The following is a 6,071-nucleotide window of genomic DNA, read 5'->3' as shown; positions in this document are numbered from 1 at the left end:
GAAAACCATTGTTAGTTACCTCTTAGAGATGCAGAAATTGAGGGTTAGGAGAAGGTGTTACATGCCTGCTAGTTACATGGTTGAATGGTAGACGGGAAGATGGAAAGTTGAAGGTTTAGCAACCTCATTTGGGGAAGAAGCACAGGATGGAATAAAAAGACTACCCAGTGATAGAATTAAAAAAAAAAAAGAGGGAAGAATTTCAACCCTCTCCACACCCATAACCACACACCTCCTATGAGGGCACCACAAGCCTGGCGCACATTCGACAGAAGAGTGCGGGCAAGCGTGGGGAGGTCCCAACTCTGACGGCAGACAACCAGAACCCCTTGGGCAACTTTGTCATCAGGCCAGGAGGCCCCCAGCCCCTCCTGCAGCTCCCCAGCTGGCCCCTGCACCCTGCTGACTCTGCACCTTGAAATGAGCTCAACCTCCCAAAGTTCGTTTGTGAGCTCATCGAATGCACCCCGGCAGACAGCTCCGTGATGGAGGTGTGTGCCAGATGAAAGCTGAGAGGACATTTTTAAGAGTCTTAAGTTTATTCATCGGAACTTTAATAAAACAATATGTCCATGGCCTGGGGCAGGTATAATTTTCATAATTTATGGGTCTCTGAGACAGGAAGAGAGCTCAGGGTTTTATTGTGTTTTGCACGATGAACGGCATTCCAATTGTCTACATGATGTTCCTTAAGGACTGTTGTCTGGCAGGAACACAGGCCTTCTGGAGCCCACCTGGGCCTCAAGGCCTGAGGCAAGGGATAATTATGAATACATCTGTATCTTTTAAGCAGGAGATGACTGAAAAACTCCCTAGTTTCCTTCTATCATTAGAAGACACTTCCTATGCCGACACCTATATTAACATTTAACTGTTGCAAGGGTTGGAACCCTCCCTGCTCCCTTCCTCCCCCACCTTCTTTCTCCCTTGGATCTGGCCTCTTTCTTTCCTGTACCTGAAGAGACTATGCAACCAGCCTCCTGACTGACTCCACTCTCGTTGGACGTGGTGAGGGAGGGAGTTGCTTCGGACTCTGAACAGAAAATCCACCAGTGATAAAGCAAGAGAAGAGCTTCAGGTGATTCTCTATTGGAGTCAGTAGTTGGAATACCTGCGGTATTCTAGAAGCCTTCACAGAGTAACAGAGGTCAAGTGGCCTTAGGAAACCACTACAAAAGCTACTGCTTCTGAGCAAAGACACTGCATTAGCGTTTACAGTCTTGAAAACAATCAAATTAGGTTGGTATAATCAGTCTCATTTTATAGAGGAGAACCCCCCCCCCAGGCTCAGAGACAGTAAGTCACTCACCCAAGGCCACACAGCTGAGACGTGGTGGACCTTCCTCCACAGCCTGTGCACTGCATGCTAAAGTCCTATTCTAACTTTGAGACCCGATCCAAAGATCACCTCCCCTGGGATGCCCCCTAGTGCTTCTGTAGAAGACAGTATAGTAGGTGATCTTTAAACAAGAATACATAGACTGATTGGGATGGGACTGGAACCTGGGTATAAGCACCGCTTCACAGCACCCCATATGAAATATTGTGGCCCCATCCTCAAACTGATCTCAGGAAGGATGCTGCGTTACCACATGACATTGTAACAACCCTCCCTACTTTGCTCTTGGCCAGCCTTCCTCATTTCCTCTGCAATTAAAAGAGGAATTGCTTCCCCAGACCTGTGGAATTATTTGGGCTGTGGTGGCCAGAGACAAGAAGCTTAACAGGGGAGAGGGGGAGCTTAACCCAGCTAATTCAGAAGTGTAGTCTGGTGGCTTGTGGGTGTGTGGGGCGGCAGAACTGCTCCGGGAGAGACGCACACACAGGGTTTAAGGGAGAAGGTCCCCCTCTGGGCTTCCAGGGGCAAAGTACAAAGAGGGCACAGACCAGGGCCACAGCAGCCCGGGTGGAGTGGAAGGCAGCAGGGCTAGGGTCTTGGGACACCCATGTTTATAAGCTGAGTTCCTCCCAACCCCCCAGGCTACTGCTTGACCAGTTTCCAGGCAGTGCTCCAGCCAGCCCTGGATTACCAAGGCTCTCTGAGGTGCCGGATCTAATCGGATTAAAGAACTAGTGTCCATCCAGATGGAGCCGTTTCCCAGAGAGGGGGCACAGCCAGGGCCTTGGGCCTCACTGAGAAGTGACTGCCACTTCCGCAGGCCTCTCCTCTTAGGGCCATGTGCTGGGAAGAGCAACTGAGCCTTATGGTCCCAATGCCCAGGGCCCTGCTCTGCCACCTGCTCTAGTGTGACCTCGGGAGGGTCACTGCCCTTCTAACAGCAGTTGGAGGATTCAACAATGGCTGTGTGCAGCACTGATAAACGTTGTTACCAATATCTCAGAGGTGAAAATATGTCTCATAGGACGGCGGAGAATAGAAGAACTCAGTCTCCTTTCCTCTTAGCCTCAGTTTCTCCGTCTTTAGCCTGGAAGTGTGGACCATGTAGGCAGGAGACCACAGACTACAGCCCACAGTGTTTTCAAAAACTGTTGGTTGTTCTTTGAAAATGAAGAGGTTTCCAAGCCTAGATCTAAAACTTCTCATGAAAAATAAAAAGCGCTGGCAGGGGACTTCCCTGGTGGCGCAGTGGTTAAGAATCTGCCTGCCAATGCAGGGGACATGGGTTCAAGCCCTGGTCGGGGAAGATCCCACATGCCGCGGAGCAACTAAGCCCGTGCGCCACAACTACTGAGCCTGCGCTCTAGAGCTCTCGAGCCACAACTACTGAGGCTGTGTGCCACAACTATTGAAGCCCGCGCACCTAGAGCCGTGCTCTGCACGCAACAAGAGAAGCCACCGCGTGAGAAGCCCGCGCACCGCAACGAAGAGTAGCCCCCGCTCGCCGCAACTAGAGAAAGCCCACGCACAGCCACAAAGACCCAACACAGCCAAAAAAAGTAAATAATAAATTAATTAATTAAAAAAAAAAGCGCTGGCTGCTCTGGGCTTCCCATTGCAGCAAATGGTCAGAGTTGAAAGGCAACTAACGGGCTTTTGCTAACAGGGCAGGGTCCCCTCACTCTCACATAGTATCCCCCCCACCCCAGTTCACTGCCCGAGTCCCCTGGGCTGAGCGCCAGCTGGCATTGATCATGGTGTTTGTACCTTGATGTCCCTTAGCCCAGTCTGCTTCTCTTTTTTACATCATCTGCCTGCTCTCTGCTCCTGACACCAGCTGGTGTCAAGTCTGACTGGTCTCCTTGGGCAGTTAAACCCAAAACAAGATGTCCCAACCCCCATCTAGAGGGCTTCCTAAGGATGCCCACCCTGTAGGCATGTCACTCAGGCACAGGTGCCAGAATCATAATCCCAGAGAGGACATCTGAGGTCACGGAAGCCGGTGCTTCTTAGCCTAGGATTTGGGGGTAGGGGGGTGGGGTAGAGGGAGCCCTTTGACACTGTAGATAAATTTCTGTGTGTTTGTGCTTTTTGTCTGAGAGACACTTTCCAGATTCTCAGAGGGGTATGTGACCCATCAAAATGTGAAGAATCACTGGTCCAATCCACTCACCTCCATCATATGGACGGGGAGGTGAGGCCCTGAAAGCAGCTTGTCCAAGTCACGCAATGGGTTGGCTGCAACGCCAAGAAGAGGAGCCAGGCTTTCTGTCTCTCTAGGAAACTGTGGTTTTCAAGCACTTGTGAGCCAATCTAGTGTCTCCTACCAAAAATTCCCCAAAAGTGACATCAACAGTAATGATGCTACCAGCAGCCCCCTCCACCCTCAGTCTCGCCCCGGTCCTCTCTGATCTTTACTGGTCTCCTTCCTGCCCTCCTGCAACATGTTGTGATGACCTGTTCACACCTGTCTGTTCACAGCCTGTCTGTTCCCCCCTAGAGATGAGCCCTTGTTCTGAGGCTTCTTGTTCATGATTTCAGGGCTGCCTGGCCTTTGTCACGGCGCACATAGAAGCTTTCCACTGCGGTAAACCCGCAGGTCACTTGCCAGTGACGGGCAGCACTCCAGGGTCCGGGCCTCTGTTCTCTCTCAGCCACACCCACTGCCCTGAGCATGGGGATCAGTATTTCCATATACACCACGCCCCTTGGGAAGCTTCCAGCACAGCATCTGGCATGTGAGTGGCAGTCAATAAATATTTGTTAAACGTGTTAATTAATTAATGATATACCGAGAAGAGAGTCAAAGGGGAAGGGACAAGTGGACTCAGGCTTTATTTCTGTTCCTAAAGCTAGCCATATGAGAGGATGTTGGGTTTCCACCATGTAATCAGAATGATGTAAACAATAGGACCAGCTTCTACCTCGTGTGACGAGCACTTGAGTATTTAAAGCCTGGTGCCAACCGAGTGCTTTTGATCCATTATTTCCTTTCATCCTGGCTCGGTGGCTATACCCATTTTACAGATGAAGAAACCGAGGCTCTAGAAGGTGAAGTCATATGCCCAAGGTCACACAAGCCTGACTACAGAGCCTCTGCTTTCCTACCTGTGCTCCCACCCCTGTGCTCCCACTGGGAAGAGGCAAAGCAAGGTGTCTGGCTAGCCAATTATGGGGATGGCTGATGTGTGGGAAGAGGCCTGAGCCCTGGCTACAGAGGAGGAAGACCTGGCTGCATTGCTGTAGAAGCACTCGTGGAATGCAAAGATCTTGGGGGCCAGTAGTATGCAGACCTGAACCTGGCAAATTCCCAGCGCTCTGTTCCCTTCACCACTTGCCTGTGACAGAACATCCCCGAGGAGGAAAAAAGGAAGTCAGTTTAGGAACATATGTTATTTGGTTCTCCTGGCCCTCCTAGAAGAGGTGTGCTTACCAGAAGCATTAATTAAGGGTCAGTACTGAATATTCACCCCTCAGACCCGGCCAACATGAGAGCTATTACCGATCAGCTTCAGGGAAAAAAATCAGGGTGGTATTTCATTTTTAAAAATAATTTAAAAAGTCAAATTATAACAGGAATGTTGCAAAAAAGAAAACAACAGGGGGAAAAAAAAACCCACTCCCCACCATATTCCCAGCCTCAGTTTAACATTTTGCTATATACCATTCGTTCATTTAACAAATAGTGAGCGTCTACTATGTGCTAGGGACTATCCTTCCGCCTTTAAAGCCATACATGGGATCACACTGCACAAAGCTGTTCCTGCAAAATGCTTTTTTCACGCAACAACACACCTGGACCTTCTTCCATACCTCCGTCACTCCACTTTCTCCTTTCTAATAGCTGGTGCTGCGTGTTATTTTGTGTTATGCCTCATAGGCTCCTCTTCCCACCTCCCCTTTGATATGCTCTGCTCTCCACACCGAGCCACCAACCTCAGCTAAACCACACTAGACACACCCTCTGCTCACCCGGCCCAAGGAGATTATTGGTCAAAAACAGGAGCCTCAGGGCTTCCCTGGTGGCGCAGTGGTTGAGAGTCCGCCTGCCGATGCAGGGGACATGGGTTCGTGCCCCAGTCCGGGAGGATCCCACATGCCGCGGAGCGGCTGGGCCCGTGAGCCATGGCCGCTGAGCCTGCGCGTCCGGAGCCTGTGCTCCACAACGGGAGAGGCCACAACAGTGAGAGGCCCGCATACCGCAAAAAAACACACAAAAAACAAAAAAAACAGGAGCCTCGCTGGACCGTGACTGTGTGTGTGATGGGGCAAGGTGGGTGGCAGGGCTGCACACAGGGCAGCCCATTGGGGCCATCACTGGGGGACACAGGAAAGTCCTCTCTCCCCAGAACTGCCAAGTGAAACATCTCTGACATAGGGCAAAATCCTAGGTAGTGCAGCATTCACCTTAAAGATGACCATGAAAATAAACAGGAGGGAACAGGAGGGAAGGTGAAAGGCAGTTGTCTTTAAGATACACAGCTTTCACTGGGCTGGCAGCTCCAGGTCTGCACTACTTAGAGATGTGTATTCCACAGTGACCATTGTTTATTTATCCAGTCCTTTATTGTCACTGCCCTTAAAACGCTCCAGCTCCTCCCTCCTCTTGAGTGTAAGCTGGGTTTAGCGATTTGCTTCCAAAGAATAGAGCATGGAAGGGGAAAATCAGTAACTCTGCAGTGGAGAGATTTGGCTGATGCCATCTTGACCAAGTGATCCAGGTTAAACATCA

Source organism: Neophocaena asiaeorientalis, unplaced genomic scaffold, assembly GCF_003031525.2.
Source record: "Neophocaena asiaeorientalis asiaeorientalis breed wild unplaced genomic scaffold, Neophocaena_asiaeorientalis_V1.1 scaffold204, whole genome shotgun sequence".
Taxonomy (NCBI): domain Eukaryota; kingdom Metazoa; phylum Chordata; class Mammalia; order Artiodactyla; family Phocoenidae; genus Neophocaena; species Neophocaena asiaeorientalis.
Note: the sequence above shows the minus strand (reverse complement) of the source record.